This window comes from Strongylocentrotus purpuratus, unplaced genomic scaffold (genome assembly GCF_000002235.5).
Source record: "Strongylocentrotus purpuratus isolate Spur 01 unplaced genomic scaffold, Spur_5.0 spur5_scaffold_14, whole genome shotgun sequence".
In the NCBI taxonomy this organism is placed as follows: Eukaryota; Metazoa; Echinodermata; class Echinoidea; order Camarodonta; family Strongylocentrotidae; genus Strongylocentrotus; species Strongylocentrotus purpuratus.
Window position 1 is genome coordinate 24,493,469 of NW_022145599.1, and position 21,149 is coordinate 24,514,617.

A 21,149-nucleotide genomic window follows, 5' to 3' on the forward strand; every position below is an offset into this window, starting at 1 on the left:
GAAAGGTCAAGAATGTTGTATTTTAAAACTCTCCGCTGACGAGGAAATACGGTCAATACTTGACCCTCATTATGAGAATTCTAAATATGAAGACAAGTATCGCTATGTCTCTCTCTCTCTCTCTCTCTCTCTCTGTTTGTGCGCGCGCGTGTGTGTGTGTGTGTGTGTGTGTGTGTGTGTTTGGGTGGGTGTGTGTGCGTGTGCGTGTGTTTCTGTGTTTTTGTCTGTCTGGCTAATTGGATAATTGAAAAAAAATGGCTGTCTTTGTTCAAAACATTATTTTGTTCACACCTAGCAACTTGGCGCAAGTGAGATATGGCAGTCTTGTAAAGATTGTCTAATGTTCAGTCATGCATGCAGAGATTCAAATGAAAATGGTACCTAAATGCACTAGGAGGATAACTCTATCAAGACATATCATGAAACTCATGATTAAATATTCATACTTCAAGCATTACAACTTTTACAAAGTGGGGCATTTTTTCTGACTCACTCTGTATGTGTCCTCTGGTATCCGCACCTCCTGTATTTAAAACTGCGTTGTACATTTCAAGATGCCGCCGTGAGGGACCCGGACGGGCAATATTCATTTTAAAAGGCACCCGGACGGCAGACGCCTGTTGTTGTGCATATCACCCGGGGCTCTTGAGGGGCCGTGAGGGCGCCGTAGGGTACACGTACGGAACACTTGAGCACCGCAAGGCGCCCGTAAAGATTTTTCATGAAAATTGACCCCCACAATCGTGAGGGGCCGTCCGGGCACCGTCCGGAGCCCGCACGGGACCCGTTAGATGCCCTACGGGCCCTTTACGGGCTTTCTACGGCCTAACGGTCAGATAAAAACGCCGGGAAAATTGGGAGCAGCCAACTCAGCATCACGGCGCCCGTACGGCCTAAAAAACTGTCCCGGCGCCCGTAGGAACTTTACGGCAGCCGGCCGGACACCGGCCGAAAATTCCCAAAATGTCTGTTTTTACTCGCCGTACGGGCTACGGAGTGTATATCTGAAAGCCCCATAATCGAGCGTTCGCCGTCGAGCGATTTAGGTCAAAAATCGAAGCCGCTAAGTCAAAGGCTGCTGAGCGTTCGCGCGCCCGGTCGCCGCTGGGAGATCTGTCGGTCACTTGGTGGCGAGTTCAAAATCGGTCAGCAACCTTTGACCTAGCGGCTTTGATTTTTTAACCTAAATCACTCGACCGGCCGGCTGCCGGGCAATTTCCTTAAAATTAGCCGATGGCCGGTGGGAGACCACTCGGGTATCGGTGGGTCATCGGTCGGTCACTGCCTTGACGCCGCCCGGTGAAGCTCTCCGATTTCGCTCAGTTTTGACCTAAAATTGACCGGCGACCGACGGGACATCGACGGGACACCGCCCAGGCATCGCTGGAGCTCTACAGCCTGCTCGACTTGTCTAAAATATCATTGGGCGATGCCTAAATTCCAGCGGCGACCGAGCAGGCTACTAAGTGGTCGGTCGCTGCTCTGATTTGTGACCATTTGTGACCATAGCTTTCTTTTTTTTTAATCTTTTTTTTTTTTCCCTTGAAAATCTTTTCTTCCCAATATTTTTTTTTTTACAAGAATTTTTGGTTTTTAAGATTGTTTTTGTTTTTCTTGAATTATCTTGAAATATTATTTTTCAATCAATTTTTTTTTTTTGCACTTTTTCTAAAATTTTGATTATCCCCCCCCCCCCAAAAAAAAAAAATTGAAACAAAATTTCGGGCAAAAAAAATATGGACCCTCCCCCCCCCCCCCCCCCCCCCCAAAAAAAAAAAAATCAAACCAGGGCTATCTAATATAACAGTTATTGACTGGCAGGGGGTATATAACATTCTTTGGATCTGAAGGGTGTTATATTTTCCCTCGTGAACATATTTTCCCTCGGCGTTGCGCGCTTTTGAAAAATATAACCACTTGGGAAATATAACTCCCTTCAGCAATCCAAATAATGTTATATTACATCCCCTGCCAGTCAATAACTGTATAATATAACCCTACGAGTTGTATTAACAGGACAATTATTTATAACTCTAAATGGTACATTAACAGGATATCATAAAACTGGTTTATTACCCTAACCCTAACCCTAACGCTAACCCTAAATTCAAAACAATATAACTCATTAAATTAATGACTAATGATTAAACCTTTGATTTCCTGGGAGGCCTTTAAGTTTCCTCGGTCTGCAAACGTACGTAGAGGACAGTGATTATATTATTCAATCGTTAACAGGACAAAAAAAATGTCCTGCTAATTACCATGTCTACTTAATGATTCATTTTTTCACTGCATAATATGTCCGTCTTATTAGACGCTGTAAGATGTATATATACATAAATGTTTATTACTGTTATCATTATTATTGTCATTATTATTATAATCATTGATTTTTGTTTAAATCATCATCATAATTATCATTAATATCACTTTCATTATTATAATAGTTATTATTATTATAACCCTCTTCATATTTTCCCCTCAATATATTATAGTGGTGTACACGATGGCTCTGGGCAGCACGTGCACTCCGGATCACACATCATCAGGAGGAGCCGATTACCCGGGCCTCAACTACTCGGTTCCTAAGCTTCACCACTGCCCTTTCAAAATGCGATCCGATGGGACAGTAATGAAAACCATCCCGAAGCTTTTCCGACGAGTGTTTCCCCTGTCAAGTTGTGAAGATGTGGTTGTTAGCGGTATCCCGATATGCCGTTTTCCTGGTATGAATAGACTCTTTGTATCAAACAGTCAGAACCATTTAATACTGATGTTTTATGGACCTTTATTTTTTATATTGTACTTAAATGATATTACTAACTCTTGCCCTGGATATGATTTAATGTTATATGCCGATGACACAATCATGCTATCCGCTTATTATGGTATTGGTCTTTTACTTCAATGTTAAATGAAAATCTTTCTAAAATATCATCTTGGTTTAAGTGCTATAGATTATCATTTAATGTCAATAAAACGCAATATATATGTTCACAAAAGAGAATATCAAGTACCTAGAAACATAAGAAATGTACATAGATAATACGCTCTTGCGAAGAAGTGAAAGTGTACTTTTGGGGGTGTTACTTTGAGTGAATCCTTGAAATGGAAGGATCATATTACTTTTGCATGTCAAATGGTTGCACGTTATGTAGGAATTATGTATCGATTGAAACATATTTAATCCTGTATATGTCTTATTTAATATTTACAATACGTTTATTTTATCCACTATTTCTTACTGCAATACTGTTTGGGCAAATATATATTGAACACACTAACGCAAATGAAGTTTATTACAGGAAAAAGCAATACGTATAGGCCTATATGTACTAATTCAAGTTACATGACACCCTCATCCCCACTATTTTAGAAAGTTTGTACATTCGAGGTATTGTATATAAACAAACTAAAAAATATGTTCCCTTATGCAAAGATTCAATACCCACACTTTGTCTTTATATTATATCAAAATGTTTTCTTTAAATTCTCAGATTCATAGTTGTCCTATAAGAAATGCAAACAAATTTTATTGGTGGACATATATTAACGATTATCAAAGATACTCTTTTGGACGTTTGGGTCTAGTTCTTTGGAATAATGTAAATTGTAACTAATTCAATATTTAATTCAATATTACATTCAGGAGGCAATATAAGAAAGATTTAATTTGTTCCTATTGATTAATTTTAATTTGTTAAATATCTCTTCTTAAATTATCCTGTGGAGCCAAACTATATTGTTCGATGCTCTTTATGTTATTATGTTCCCGTGTTCTATGTTTTATGTATTGTTTGACCAATCTCTAAATGTTATACAAATAATGTAAAAACAAACAAATACATAATACATAAACAAAATAAGTGTACACACCGTAACAAGCCATAAATCTGGCTTTCATTGTGCTCACCATTTTCCAATTATCTACTTGTGTTTTTATGTAGTCTGTCAATACTGTATTATGTATTATATGGTCTACTTTCCCTTTTCTTCACCTTGTTTCTCATTGAATACTGTATAAACTTGTTTTGTTTTTATCTTCTTAATCATCTGATTGAAATAACATAGTTTTATAATGTTTTTATTGCCCATTGACTATTTTTACACTTTTTTAATTGATCTGGGAATTTGAAAATAAAAGATTTGAAATGGAAAAAAGTAACTTTTATTTTGATTCCTTTACAGATTGTGGTGTGAATCCTTGTATACAAGGTTGGTGTGAAGAAACTATGAATGGCTACACGTGTCACTGTCCTCCAGAATTTACCGGGCCAAACTGCGAGTACGGTAAGCCATCAACCGGGTCGATATCACTGCAATCTATTTCACTTTACACTTTTATAATCTAAGAATATATTCTGCACTTTACAACATTCACTAAATAAAAGTCGATTTCCTAAACTCACCCTGGATCCAATACTACTACCCCACACTGTAAACCCAACAATCACCTATACAGCGTTACAGCTTCCCACTCCTAAACTTAATATCTTTGAAGGAACAAAGGTCGGAGCAACTATAGCCGTATATATTGATATCGGATTTTCTTTTAATATTTCCACGTTATGTATTCACCCACCCGATCATATCTAGTGCATGTATATTTCGATCAAGCTACATGAACATTTGACTTGTTTCGGCGTATCTTTATAAGAGTCATTCTCAAACAACATGCACATATTCCCAAAGTAGGACTAACTCGAACAACGGTGTAATGTTTGGGTAGAGACGTAATATGCCCATGACTATTCATTTCTTCACTCATTACAGTTGTATTTCCTTCCGTCAAGTTATATATATATATATATATGTATATATATGTATATATATTTATATACATATAAATATATTGTAGAGAAGGACATGTTGTGACGATACGATGATACATTTATGTTCCTACTTGCAGCCATGATACCGTCACCTGAATTAAGCAGCAAGACTACGTTGGAAGGATCGCGACAACCCTTGACCATAGAGCCATCCGTGACTAGCCTGGTGACTACAAAGCAAGGTACAACTATCTCAGGTTAGTATCTAGGGACAATGAATCACTTTTCCGTTTTTACGAAATGTTCTATGGTCCTTCTCCATTTTCGCCAATTGGTGCTCGGGTCTATATAGAAGTACTTTAGGGGCATATAGGGTGAAAACAAAATCTTGCTCGGATCGATGGTTATACTACCTTGGTAACTTTCTATGTTGTCTTCTCTGAATGCACTTTTCGTCTTCTTCACAATACGCCTCTCATAATACCATTGAGTGGTAATTGTCTATTGTAGGTTTGTAACCATACGTACATTTCTTTTCTCTAAAGGGGCTTTCACACCGGGCCTTGCGTAGAGTTGCGTACCGACTACGCCGATCGTACGCAACCCTACGTAACAGTACACGGAGGGACGCAAATTGGTACGCGAGATGAACGCAAAAAATTAAACATGTTTAATTTTGTTCGCGTATCTTCGGCGTAGACACTTTACGCAGAAAGTACACTACGCAACACTACGCAACACTACGCAACTGTACGGCAATCCTACGCAACTGTACGCCAAGCCTTCGCAACAATACGCTACCCTACGCCAGTCCGACGAAGCATTAAAAACGTATTAAGACGTCCTAGATCCAACCTGCGCGCAGCCTAGCCACAATGACTGCTTGGTCCCTGCTGGACTTTTCATTACTATTCTTGCATTATTTCATTCGTCCCGATTGTCGCTGCTGAACTATATCTACAGGATTGAGTTATTTCTGCTTTAATTACTGCAAAAATGCCAGGAAGGAAGGGCAAGGGTTGTGGTCAAGGCAAGAAACCTTATTCGCATGCGGTTCTTTCTTCAGCTGTTCATATTGCCCCTGCAGGGGCCTGCGCTGGATCCAAGGTTTTACCCACACACTTCTTTTTCTTCTAGCTTCTTTCCTTCTCCGTTTTTGTTCTTCACCCAAGCGTTCTGCCACATGACTAATTAGTCTTTCCAGGACTTCCAGGTACTGGAGTACTGTACCTTTTTGCCGAGGGCCCAACCAACTCATGATCTCTTTCTGTCTGTGTTATTACAACAGTCAACTGTAATTTCAACAGCAGTGATGTGTTCTGGACAGCAGGCAGCAGTGGATTGAGGGCAGAAAACTAGGTTTATAAAGCGCCAATGGCTACACTCTCGGCTCCAAAGAGTGTTTATTGTATTTTTACATGGCACTTTCGCACACAGTAAGCAACCATACGCAACCGTAAGCGACCCTACGCCAGGCCTACGCAAGCGTACGTAACCCTACGCCAGACCTACGCAAGCGTACGTAACCCTACACCAATTACCTACGCCGTGGGTACGTAACTATACGCCATCGTACGCAAGCCTACGTATAACCTACGCAGGGACTACGCCGAAGCATCAATTTTTTCATGAGTACGCAGCTTAACTTCGGCGTACTATACGCAACACTACGCAACTGTACGCAGATCCGGTGTGAAAGGGGCTTTAATCCGTAAAGAAAAAGATCTAGCTCATTACTATTGATTTTCCAGTTTCCTTAAACACTAATTTACCTTTCATTTGTTCTTTTTCGGGATGTAGGTGATACTCTCATTTAAAAATGGAATCTGATGCAAAAACTAGAAATCGATCTAATGTCATGTATGCTGAAAGATCGCCGCCTTTTGATATGACAGGGAATATTAGTTTATGAAATCAAACTTCAGCTCCGACATAGTTAATTATTGCAGTGTTTTATCATAACGTATCATCTATACGTGACTGTGGATGTTAAATGAGTATTACGTGTGTCTTACTTCACGAATCGGTATTAATATTTTTCATTGGGCGGATTAATGGCCAGTCTAAACCCAGTATTATCCACATTGTTTGAACTCGTCCCCTATCCACCCTAATCTCTCTCTCTCTCTCTCACACTCTCTCTCTCTCTCTCTCTCTCACTGGTATACTACCTTGACTAAAATAACCTACGAATAACGTAGAACAATGATACAAAACAGTAATTTCCTTTCTAAGAACGATTAATTTCCTCATTCAACTCCAAATCATAAAAGGGAAAAATGGCCGAAACTTGATTTTGAGGGGCAGTTCAGTGTTTTACTATCGGCATCATCAGGATATCGCTCAGTGCCCCCAATTTCTATTCAGGGAAAATTGGAAAATTGGAAAATGTTACTGTTTTGTAGAACTGGGACCAGTTATCCACAAACATTGCAAATTATAATGAATGTTTAAAATGTTTTAATTGATTTTATAACATACTTAACTATAAATAATGAAGTAACATTAAATGAGGATCATTAATAACATGTTATAACGAAATAGCTCTTTCTTTCCCCTTTTGTTTTCCTTTGTTTCTTTTTACATCAACCTCAATTCAGAATCAACAGAAAAACCGATAAGCATCGCGACGATCTTGGATGTGTCAACTAATCCCTCTCCCAACAAGACACCGCCTCCTCCTCAAGAGACCACCCCTGACCCTCCGACCATGTCGACAGCTAGCGATGGGAGTACGCCCTCTCAGACCAGCACTAACCCTCCGACCATGTCGACAGCTAGCGATGGGAGTACGCCCTCTCAGACCACCCCTGACCCTTCGACCATGTCGACAGCTAGCAATGGGAGTACACCCTCTAAGACCAGCACTGACCCTCCGACCATGTCGACAGCTAGCAATGGGAGTACGACCTCTCAGACCAGCACTAACCCTCCGACCATGTCGACAGCTAGCAATGGGAGTACGCCCTCTCAGACCAGCACTAACCCTCCGACCATGTCGACAGCTAGCAATGGGAGTACGCCCTCTCAGACCATCACTAACCCTCCGACCATGTCGACAGCTGGCGATGGGAGTACGCCCTCTCAGACCAGCACTAATCCTCCGACCATGTCAACAGCTAGCGATGGGAGTACGCCCTCTCAGACCACCCCTGACCCTCCGACCATGTCGACAGCTAGCAATGGGAGTACGCCCTCTCAGACCAGCACTAACCCTCCGACCATGTCGACAGCTAGCACTGGGAGTACGCCCTCTCAGACCAGCACTAACCCTCCGATCATGTCGACAGCTAACGATGGGAGTACGCCCTCTCAGACCACCCCTGACCCTCCGACCATGTCGACAGCTAGCAATGGGAGTACGCCCTCTCAGACCAGCACTAACCCTCCGACCATGTCGACAGCTAGCAATGGGAGTACGCTCTCTCAGACCAGCACTAACCCTCCGACCATGTCGACAGCTAGCAATGGGAGTACGCCCTCTCAGACAAGCACTTACCCTCCGACCATGTCGACAGCTAGCGATGGGAGTACGCCCTCTCAAACCAGCACTAACCCCCCGACCATGTCGACAGCTAGCGATGGGAGTACGCCCTCTCAGACCAGCACTAACCCTCCGACCATGTCGACAGCTAGCGATGGGAGTACGCCCTCTCAGACCAGCACTAACCCTCCGACCATGTCGACAGCTAACGATGGGAGTACGCCCTCTAAGACCAGCACTGACCCTCCGACCATGTCGACAGCTAGCAATGGGAGTACGCCCTCTCAGACCAGCACTAACCCTCTGACCATGTCGACAGCTAGCAATGGGAGTACGCCCTCTCAGACCAGCACTAACCCTCCGACCATGTCGACAGTTAGCGATGGGAGTACGCCATCTCAGACCAGCACAGCCCCATCCACTCCGCATCGCACATCCAGCTTGATGACGACGCAGGGACCGAGAACGACGGTTCTCTCTGACGGCGTTTCCGGGACCGAGACCGTTGAAGAAATGAATACCGCTCACGTCGCTGGAGAAACGACTCAAAAACCACAATCTGCGAGTGCCACTCCAGAGAGAAAGACAACAAGCTCAGGTTAATAGATGTCCATTCCACTTTCCGCCCCTTATCAATCCTTTTGTATTAAAATTTATGTAGCATGTTTATGAGCTATTACTTTGACGAGGCAGCTTTTAAGATATACTTTTCTAAACTTGCTGCATGAATGTAAGTAGCACTATACAAGTTATTTGTATCTACTTTTGAATATCTCATCTTGCTTTGTTAGAGCACCCCTCACACATGTCTATCTCCTTTCTCTGCCCCCCCCCCCCCCCCCCCCCCTCTCTCTCTCTCTATCTTTCTTTCCCCTCTCCTTTCTCCATCTCTTTGATGCTTAGCTGTATAAAACTAAAAATGCTTTTTACAGACTCCACTCTCCATTTCACTTTGAAAACTGCAAATATATTTGACACATATATGTCATATTCTAGCCAAACTGGCAATGTGAATTACTTCATTGATACCTTTTTGTTTTGTTTAGTTGACGAGTTGCACAATGCTTCAATCAAGCTTCTGCAGCAGGGCCATGTTATCTTCAGTAGATATTAAATGATTAAGACTCGATTAGATTAGGCCAGTCTGCATTGTAGTAGAAATATGAAGACTGGAATTCATTATTTGATTATCAGTACAACTTTAGTTATTCTTCTAAAGACACTGTTGCCCATAAAGTTTAAATAATTTGTCTTGCCTCATATGGAAACGTTGTATCATCCGCTCAATCTGACTTGCGTGCATAGAACAAATAAGCATTTTTCCATGAAAAAGTGAAGTTTTCTAAAATGTGCGTTTCTTTCCAGCATTGGGGTGCCCGGAATTCACTCGGGTAATATTTCATAAAGTATAATATAAAAAGACCATTTGCAAATTTGTTGAACTTTTGTCGGAAAAGGTATATTTATCCAGCACAATGTCGTTTCTTTTTGCGTTGGAGAAGAGCAAATGGCGAGTTTCAATCACACTTTGGCCGCTCTCGCAAGCTCTCACTCGTTTCACTGTGGGGCAAGCGGTTAATGAAAATACTAATCGTTAGCTTTCTTCTGGTATTAAACTTGTTTTGATCGATTTTATAATTTTGTCGGAATAAAGGAAACAAAAGGCTTGACCAATAACTTGTCAGCGTCTGAATTGACCTTTTAACCTTGAATTCCCTAATGCAAGCGCACATAAACAGGTTCTAATGACGTCATCTTCGCTAAATTGGTGTATTTTATCGTAAAATGCTACACTTTCACAATGTTTATACATCTTTTTAAATTATTATTAAGATATTACATATTTTGTCTGATATCACTGAAGTTTTGGGTTTTATTTAATGAGTAATTTTAAAATAAGAGCAATTTTACTGTTTTAATTTACGTTCCTACATTCTGTTAAATGGATTCGTGTTGTTAAGAATCAACTGATTTCTGCTCCACCAAACGTCCACATGCGGAGTCGTTTATCAACTAAATTATTCAAATTTATGGATGCTTCCTTCCCAGGTATTTGTGTTGTTGAAGCATTTCATTCACCTGCTATCATTCTGTACTCCAATTGCCAGAACGCAAATTACATTTTAGTTTTATAGTTTCATGCGGAGTCGTTTATCAACTATATGTATTCAAATGTATGAATGCTTCCTTCCCAGGTGTTTGTGGTGTTTATGCATTTCATTCACCTGTTATTATTCTTTGTACTCCTTATTGTTAGAATACAAAATGCATTTTGGTTTTATACGTTCATTCAATAAGTAAGTCAATAAAAGAGTTCTGCACAATAAAAACAATGTGTGTCCCTATTGTACAATATAATGTGTCCCCTCATTTTGTAATAGTTGATTTACCCATTCACATAATGGATTTACCTGCCCGATGAAGCCAGTGGCCCGTGACCCCTAAGCACTATTCAGTTTTTGTCAGGATGTAATTTTTCATTTACCAACCCTGGCACACAAATTATAGGAAGGACGGAGTTCTAAATTTGGAAATGTGTTTGATGCACTATTCCCAATACAATCCCCAAACAAAGTTTTTGATTAACACTGAAATTTTGCCGGTAATTTAATATTTTGTAATAAATGTAAAACTGGTGCCTGGCTTCCGAAAGTCCCCGCAGTGGAAGCGCGGTTCGGAGCATGGAACTTCAAAGCCAAGTGGAATGTTACACATCCCATTGTTACGCTTTAGAACTTACGAATGCGTTGAATAAATTACAAGGGTTTCGCCGGCTTGATTCCAGTCCTTCTCTATCAAGTCCCTGATACAACGTTTCCATATGGGGTCCACTAAAAAGCGGTGCTTGTAGTTTGTGGATCCCCCCCGGCCCCCCCACTCAGGTTTCAAAATGACCGCATGCGTGTTGCCAAAATGTCCTTTTCGTAACAAAAGAAAAAGGTCGAGCCGTATTGACTTTACACACCGGACTTTTGCTGAAAAGGGGGGGTCGGTTGGAACACGCATATGCGTACCCTAAATAACACTGAGTGGGGGGGGGGGGGGCCGGGGGATCCCCCAGAAAAAAAAAATAGATATATGCTTAGTAAATCATAGATAGTTCAGCACCTCCCAACAAGGGGAAATGGCACATTAAATCAGATTCAACAGAAGATTTAAGCACACTTTCATCTTGCCATGTACTATATGGCCGATATCCCAGTTCAGTGGCATATTCCAAATACCACTGAGGAGCTAAGATACGTATCATGTAATTTTCATATATTTGTTCGCCGTCCACCCCCCCCCCCCGTTTCCTCACACTCTCTCCCTCTCTCTCTCTCTCTCATTCTCTCTCTCTCTCTCTCATTCTCTCTCTCTCTCTCTCTCTCTCTACCTATATATATATCTCTCTCTCTCTTGTATGTGTGTACTTTAGAATAATCATTGCCACGGTGATAGAGGTGCTTCATGAATACCTTTTGTTTGCCCCTTTGAATATATCACTACCTCTTGTGTTTCATAGAATGTACCGTCGTTGCATAAATTAATAATGATAACTTAAAGGTAAAGACCAGTATTAGAAACGCCCCAATTTCAAAAAATGTAATGAAAGCTCATATTACCAATCATGTGAAAGAATATGTTTCGACCAGTACATGATGATAAAAAATTTGCAGGGAAACCGCCTACTAATTGATATATTTGGTAAATTAGTTTATCTATTGGACTGCGAGAGATAAACGCACGTGTCGCGCACATGTGCGTAGTCCATTATACATCTTTGTGTGGTACAGTGCTTGTAACTTAACAAAGACTGGGCCAAATTTCTTATCATTATGATGATTCCAGAACCTTGCAGTACACACCAATATATGCTAGATGATCAACCTTGTCTGATCGATTCCACAACGTTCCTTTCACAATGCAATCGCATGACCATAACTGGTTTTTATCTTTAACTTCCATGAACAAGTTTCTAGTATTCGTTTCGAAGGGTTTTACAGTTTCGTACAAATAACCTTTATCTGCCCTTGCGCAGATAGCATCTGGCTTACCGGGATCACATGATCCCTATTGTACCTACACCCTTTATATCCCCCCCCCCCCCCCCCCCTCCAGGTACGGGCACTCCAATCGTCCTCTGGCTCGATGGATGTAGCCACGACATCTACATATCCGACCTCACTACCAGCTCGATCATCAGTCTCCAGACTCGAGTTTTGGCTTTCGACCTAACTGACAGCTCGTACAATAGTCCCAAGACTCCAGTCTCGACTTTCGACCTAACTGACAGCTCGTACAATAGTCCCGAGACTCCAGTCTCGACTTTCGAAGAGTGGGTAGGTGACATCGCTTTCGACTCCGTCGACAAGAAGATCTACTTACTGAGCATCGGATCCAAAGATGAGATATGCAGTGAAACACTGGATGGGCAAGACTACGTGTGCTGGGAAATCACGGTTGACTGTCGCGGTGAGAAAAATAGAATAATATATATCATAGTTTGCTATCAGTCAGAGAAACGAGACAATTTCCACATCACTGAACACAACCGACATTTGGAGGCGCGCTGTACTTTGTGTCTGATGCATACTCTATTCAAAAACTTTTAAAGTCATATGAAACGTTCCTATTGTTATCATGGTAACTTTTTGACCTTAAAATAAAACTAATGCAGCTTCAGGATATTTAACAGCGTAGCTACATACATGAATTATTATTTAACCGTTGTGTTTTGCACCATAATACTATAGTCCTGTTACAATACATTGTAATTTATTATTCGAAATCTGGGTCTCTTATTTTTCTTAGGTCACTGTTAAACTAATGAGCTAATTATCTTTATGAAACATTGTCCTCGATGTTCACAATCAAACGACAACAACCCATTATTACAGTGATATTTCTCCCTTTTGCAATGGGATATTTTTGGCAATACATGTACAGGTACGATAGATTGCGTTCTTAATTTTTAAGGTACCTTCAAAGAGGGTACCGTTCAACATGTTCCTTTTGTTACATCTTCATAGCATATTCACACCTTTGCTCTTGTCTCTCAACCCCCCCCCCCCCCCCTCTACTCTCTATCTCTCTCTCTCTCTCTCTTTCTCTCTCTCTCTCTCTCTCTTCTCTCTACTCTATTGATCTCACTGTTGCCCCCGTCTCTTCATGTCTACTTTCTCTGCTTCTCTGTTTCTTTTTCTTTTCCAATATAGTTCGTTTATCTCTCGTTTTTCTTTTTCTTCTTCATCTTCTTCTTCTTCGTCGTCGTCGTTATTTTCTTCTTCTCCTCCTTCTTCATCATCATCATCATCACCATCACCATCACCTTTTTCCTCATCACGGTCATCATCTTCTTCTCCTTCTCCCCCTCCTACTTCCTATTCTTCTACTTTCTTCTTCTTCTTCTTCTTCTTCTTCTTCTTCTTCTTCTTCTTCTTCTTCTTCTTCTTCTTCTCCTTCTCCTTCTCCTTCTTCTTCTTCTTCTTCATCATCATCCTCCTCCTACGTTCTCATTTTCGAATTCCCTTTTCTTAACGTCCTTTCTACATTTCTCCCTCCCTTTTCCAACCCTATTCATGTTCCTTTCTTTTCCTATATTCCCCTACTAGATCCATCTGGGATTGACATCGACATGGTGGGAAGGAAACTCTACTGTTCGTGTGGCAAGAATATAATTTCTATGAACCTAGACGGTACTGCAATGAAAACAGATCTCACTCACAAAGGAGTTCGATACATTGAACACTTCGCTGTTACCGACACGTAAGTTTGAAGGTTCCTTGCCTGAATCGAAATTAATAATCGAGAGCTTGTGTGATGGAAATTTTAAAAATAACAATACCTTGAGGCCTTAGAGTTACGTTCTCAATTATTGAAATGAACTATTATGTATTAAATTTACGGGTCAAGCTCGCTATCCATAAGGACAGCTATCCATAATGCTGAACAAAATGAATAGCGATCCTTTATGAAAAGCGGCTCTTATAAATAGCGAGCAAACCATTGCTAATTTACCTCGCTATTCATAAGGTCCGCCATTCATAAGGACCACTATTCATAAGGAACGCTTTCCATAACGCGTGACTAAATGAATAGCGGTCTTTTAATAATTAAAAGCGGTCCTTATAATTAGCGAGCAGACCCCAAATCTACTTTTTCAAAAAGCAGCGCAATGCCAAAAGAATTCCGAATAACTAGGCCTTTGTTTTCTAACTTCTTTAATAATCTTGATTTTGACATAATAAAATAGTGTTTTTTTTAACACCATTCGTTTACCATGTTGAATAGTTGTGATCATGAAACTTATATTCTACAATAAATGTAAGTTAAAAAAATGACGGGACGAACAAATGTTGTGAGAAACAGTGGATATACATGTGTATCTGCTTTCGATCAATATTTACTATTTACTATTTTTAATGCGTATTATGCTTATATGTTAGTTTTATACTGTTCTTACCTTTGCCTGTGAGCTTTGGTGATATTCGTTATTTATATTTCCGTGTTTTTATCCTGTTCAGGACCATGATGTAAAACAGATTTTGTATCTACAATGTATATCTGATTCTTGATATCCTGATTAAATATATTTCAATAAAATAAAAAAAAATAAAGCACGATGGAAAAAATTGTAACAGTTACTACTTCCTCGCATTACTCATCATATTCATATTTTTTTCCTACATAAAACAAACGAAATTTGCGATTCACTTTTCTTAAAAATAATGCTATGTCCGTTCGTGTTCGCTTTCGTTACCTCACTACCTCTGTCTCTGTCTCTGTCTATGTCTGTCTGTCTGTCTCTCTCTCTCTCTCTGTCTGTCTGTCTCTCTCTCTCTCTCTCTCTCTCTGTCTCCCCCTCTCTCTCATTCTCTCTCTAATTCTCTCCCAACCATTCTTCCCTCTCTTCCTGATATACATGTTGTCTCCTTGTTGCTACCACAGTGCGATATTCTGGGCAACAAACAAGAAAATCCACACGACAGATTCCCCGGGGAACGCTACATTATTCGCGGCTCCTGCCAATAATGAAATCTGTGGGCTCTCCTTGGATTTAGTCGGTAAGTTGTTGTTTTTTCAGCTGAGATCTTTAGTTTGCATTATAGAGTGGTGAAGTGTGACGTCATCAATTTTTTTTTTTTCTTCTTCTTCTTCAAAACCTATAATTTGGCATGCCTTATATAAGGTAATCACATGTTCATTGTAATCCCACAAATAATTTGACCCGATAGGGAACCCGAGAAAGTAAATGTAACAACTCTTTTTTTGTAGTAAATATCTAAAACGTACTTTTGGTATAGATTGAATAAACTGTGAAGAGGAAATATAGCTTTCATTGTGGAAGCTGCAATCATGAACCCACTGCTATTCCACGCATATATATTTATTTCTTCGCAGGATTTCAAGTTTTCTTCGTCGTTGATCTGTTCAATGGAACCTTCAACATCATGCAGATGGACTTCAATGGAGAAAACCAATCGCTCATTGGCACTTGGTCAGAAGGGAACATTGAGGATTTCATGGTCTTTCAAGGCGAGATTTACCTCTCATCAAATGGGTATCTATATGAGATTGAAAGAGGGATCTTAAGCGATCACCTCGAGTGCCCCTTTATGAACAAAATATATCTCGGAGAAAATTAATAGCAACAATTCTTATCAATCAACCCGCCCCATAAAAACATGGCAATCATGGATGCGCGCCTCTTTATTGATAATAATGTTGTATTCTCGAAAGTTTGTTTCTTCTTCATATATTAGACTTATTGGAAGTTATTGATCAGTATAATCCGCTATGGTCTTAAGCCAAAAATTTGTCTTTATTCGTAGCATCAACAGGAGGCATGCACCCTACAGCACCCCAGCACCCCAGCACCCCAGCACCCCAGCACCCCAGCACCCCAGCACCCCAGTATATCCGGCGCCCACTGGCGTACCTATGGGGGGGCAGGGGGGGCAGAGTGCCCCCCTGACGGGCTCCAGGGGAAAAAAAGAAAAAGGGGAAAGAAAAGAAAAGAAAGGGAAAGGAAAGAAAAAGAAAAAAGGAAAAGGAAAGAAAAAAGGAAAGAAAGAGAAAAAAGGAAAAAAAGGAAAGAAAAAAGGAAGAAGAAGAGAAAAGGAAGAAAAAGGGAAAAGAAAAGGAAAGGAATAAAAATGGGAAAAAATAAAGAACATGGCCGTAAGCACCAGGGGCAGGGGGGGGGGCAGTTGACCCCAGATATTTTGAAATCGTACAGTTTTTTTCCTGAAAATGTAGTGTAGGCCTATACCAAATCCTTCAATCATACCTTTGAAAATGCAAAAGTACCCTCATGTCCAGTTCGGTCGCTCGAACTCCCTTCACTCCTTTTGCTTTTGACATTCTTCGAAAACTTTTAACGCATCTTTCCCCCTTCCCCCATCAGAAAAATATTCCGCATACGGCCCTGAAAAATTAAAACAAATGAAAATACGAAAATATAAGTGATATAACAAATTTGAAACTCTTCGCTGGCGCGAACTGCTTGCTAGCCTATTTTGTATTAAATGTTTTCACTTCCTCGTCCCCCTGAAAAAAGAAAAGGATTAGTATTGCCTAGAATACAATTGTGCCTGCCCCGACGGGCCCCGACCTGCAACCATGGCAACAATAACACACAATATATGTACCAAATGTTACTGAAAGAGACTAATTCATTTTTCTCGCTCGCTACACTCGCTCGCGAATAAAATGAATAGACATTGCTTTGGAAACAATTGTGCCCACCCTTGACCTGCAACAATATCATTAAAAATGGAAGATTTTTTTCGCCCTCTCGCCAAAAAGGAATTGAATTGCGTTAAACGCGATTGCGTCCATCCTGACCTGCACCAATAAAACAAGTTTATTTATTAATTTCTATTAAAAGAGAATTATTTTTTTTTGCTTGCTCGCTATGCTCGCTCGCAAAAATGGAATTGACACCGCTAACGTGCCCGCCCCAACCTGCAACAACCAGTTAATAATTATGTACGAAACGTTATTCAAAGAAGTTTTGGTGTGCTCGTGCTCGCCAAAACGGAATTAACATCACCTTAGACATGATTGTGTAAGCCCTGCCCGTGCAACAAAAAAATCTGAAATTTATGAACCAATTATCATTACAAAGATTTTGCTCGCTCGCTACGCTCGCTCGCCAAAATAGAAATAACACCGCTTTTAATAATCACGTCCCTGACATGGAACAATTAAACCAAGTTTATATACCATATTTTCCCTATAAAGAGAAGTGATTTTTTTTTGCTCGCTCGCTACGCTCGCTCGCCAAAATAGAATTAACACCGCTTTTAATAATCACGTCCCTGACATGGAACAATGAACCCAAGTTTTATGTACCATATTTTCCCTATAAAAGAAAAGTGATTTTTTTTTTCGCTCGCTACGCTCGCTAGCTCGTGGAATTATGTGCCCACCACTAACCTACTACAATATCATTAAAAAGAGAAATGTAGGGGGTTGCCTGCCCGCCAAAATGGGATTGACATTGCCTTAAACACGATTGTGCCCGCCCCCTACCTGCAACAATGAAACAAATTTTATATAGCAATTCATTGAGAGAAAGATGTATTTTCGCTCGCTAGCTAAAATGGGTATAAAATCACCCTAAACACAATATTGTTCCCGCGCCCTGCATGGGACAATTGAACCAAGTTTAAGTGACAATTATTAAAAAAAGAAGTGATTTTTTTCTTGCTCGCTACACTAGTTTGCAAAAAAATGAAATTAACGTCGCTAACAAGTGAATGTTCCCACCCCCAACTTGCAACAATACCAGTTTATATACCAAACGTTACTTAAAGATTTTTTTTTTGCTCGCTCGCTCGCTCGCCAGAAGTGAAAATTAGCATCGCCTTTTTTGTTTGTTTCGGTCGCTTGCCCCCCCTGACGGAGTACCCCAGGTACGCCACTGCCGGCGCCTCTAGAGGTCTCCCAGATCTATGTTATTATACACGTCCGTTACCATCATATACAGTCTAGGCTATCTACGACGTTAACCAAGGACATGGGCGATTGTATTTGGTATTCATTTTAATCTATTTTAATTTATTTTAATCATGATTGGATATAAAACGCAACACAGGTCTCTCCGCTTGTGTACAGCTTGCATTTTTTAAAAATTAATTAACATTATTACGGTCTCAATTTTGTAATCATATAATAACTGACGGACTAGTACTGCCATCAGTCTTATGAATGCATCAGATTTTAAAAAAAAATGATATACCTCTGATTGACTGATCATAGGATAGTAATATTAAAATTCAGATGTCGTGAATTTCCAGTACAAACCATTTGATTGGAAAAATTCAAGTTTGCACCCAAAGCAAAGGCAAACGGGAGGAAAAATCGCCAGAGGTGACGTTAAGTGTGCGAATATCAACTTTCCAGTTTTTAAGTTTCCGACCAAGTGCAATAAGAATACAAAATTATTTTGCACTTCCTAGTGATGAAAATGTCATTATACTGTAAATAGACTTTGCTGTCTGAATCTAACGTGGTTGCCTGAATAAATGTAATTTAACAAATTATCGGTGAAGAGCATGAAGCAGTTCAAGACCGATATTGTATGTTTTACAAAGCAATCAAGTCGTACGAGTGAAACTACCCAAATCTAAATTAACAATTAATTTCTGATATTGCTTTTTAAACCTAGTGTAAATATACAGTTAACAACTAAATTATTCACACTCTTTGTAAATTTGATGTTTTTTGTGTTGTTCGTATCTCAAGAATAAAAGGCGGACTCCTTGAACTAGGACATTTGCTGAATCTTTAAGATTTGTTGAATTCGATTGGTTAATAAATAATCAAGTGAATTTTAGTTGAAGGCCGATAGTGAATGTTTTACAATGTGTTTGTGTGTGTGTGTGTGTGTGTGTGTGTGTGTGTGTGTGTGTGCGTGTTTGTGGGTGTGTGTGCATGTGTGTGTGTGTGTGTGTGTAATTGGGTTTTTACAGACGTGTATCAATTAGATATGATGATTTACGTCTGGGGACCAACGTTTAACTTCACCATCCGAAAGATGTGACTCAGTTTCGAACCTGCGTCCTCGACTTTACCAGTTTGTAACTTTTATTGCTAGCTTCTTTCTAGTGAAGCAAACAAATTTCAATTTCATTATGATTTACTATCATGTTTCTTTTTTTAAAGTAGTCAATTTACTGTTATTTGCAGCTCGTTTTCTGTGTCAAATCTACGGGTTCGGCGACAGGGCACATGTCACAATTCGGCATACCGCCCTCTTCTATTTTTTTAGATTGAGAAAGGTTTATTTAATGTAATGTTATCTTTCCAACCATGTATAGGACTCACTTTGATTGGTCAATGTTACCCCAGCGGACCATCAATCTTTGCAGAGCGAAAGTTTTTGTTGAGATGATTTATTTTAAGAACTGTGTCGCATATATTCTCTGTCACAGTCCACGCATTTCACACAATGCACAGTGGTAGAACGATACCGGCTGCACAGAGATACGGGATATGTGATCTCTTGCGGGCACAGAGCATGACTAATACATTCTTTAATTCCAATAGGGTCCATTTAGTACCAAACATTTTGATATGTTGTGTTTTATGTGTAAAAGTAGAGTCTACGCAGGCAGACCTGAACACAATTGCTGTCCACGATTGTTTTTTAAATCAACAAACAAAATAGGTTAATACCGTCATTATAAAAGGAATGGTAATTAGCGATTTAATTATTACATGCATTAATTGTCAAATTCAATCGAAATATTCAAATATTGATTTTAATTGTGGTAGTTCGTTCGGGTGCCACGTATTATCGATATATGTCACCATGGTTACAGCGTGCACTGTATATTAATCAATCAACGGTCTGCTGGTCTCAATGAATGACGATATTGCTGGTCCTACTCCATTTATGTTAATACACCATAATGAGATTAGATAAATATTGATGCATTGTGATCAGGGTGGGCGTTAGACCATTTCAAATTTGCTAACGTGGTAGCATAAAACTTTTCCACCGGGCAAAAAAAGGGGGTTTAAAAAATGGGATTTAAAAAAAATAGATTTTAGGAAGTAAACAATCAAAAAGGCAATTGAATAAACATGACCTAAGAAATATTAGAACAAAAAAAGCCAGACTAAAGTGCGTTTTTACAGTGATTGAATAAAGATGAATACATTAAATTAACTTGAATTAAAAGACAGAGAATCAAAGAAAGAAAATGAAGGGGGTGATGGGGAAAGAGAGCGAGAATGAAAGAATGAAAGAGAAAGAGATAAATAAAGAGAGGGAGAGAGAGAGGGAGAGAGAGAGGGAGAGAGAAAGAAAGAGAGCGAAAAAGGATGAGAGCGAGAATGAGAGGGAGATAGAGAATGCGAAACAGGAAGAAAAAGAGAGATAGAAAAAGAGCGAAAGAGGAAGAGACAGAGAGATAGGAAGAGAGCGGAAGGGGAAGAGAAACAAGGAGATATATATACATAGAGAGAGAGAGAGAGAGAAAGAAGAGAGAGAAAGAAGAGAGAGAGGAAAGGTAGACGGTGATTTTACGCTGGTTTTGATGGAAAACACGAGTGTAAAAGGACAATAATTTGTTTAAGCTTTTAATTCCATACTGTCTACAATGATGAGTGTAAATCCAACCGCGGTAAAATCATGTATATAGAGGTTTGTTCATTTCGAGATCATCAAATCATCATCCTATCTTGGATAGTGGCAGTATGATGTGAAAATGCAGGTCATCATCATCATCAAGTGCCAGGTAAGTTACAGACATCGGTGGTCATGGCCCTTTATTTCCGTATATTTTTTGCAATACTTACAAAAATGGTACGCTGATTTCATTCTTGGTTGCCCATTTGTTCAGGCTAAGCAAATATGTAAGGCATTGCGTTCCCTTGACTCAAATTCATGTGGAAAA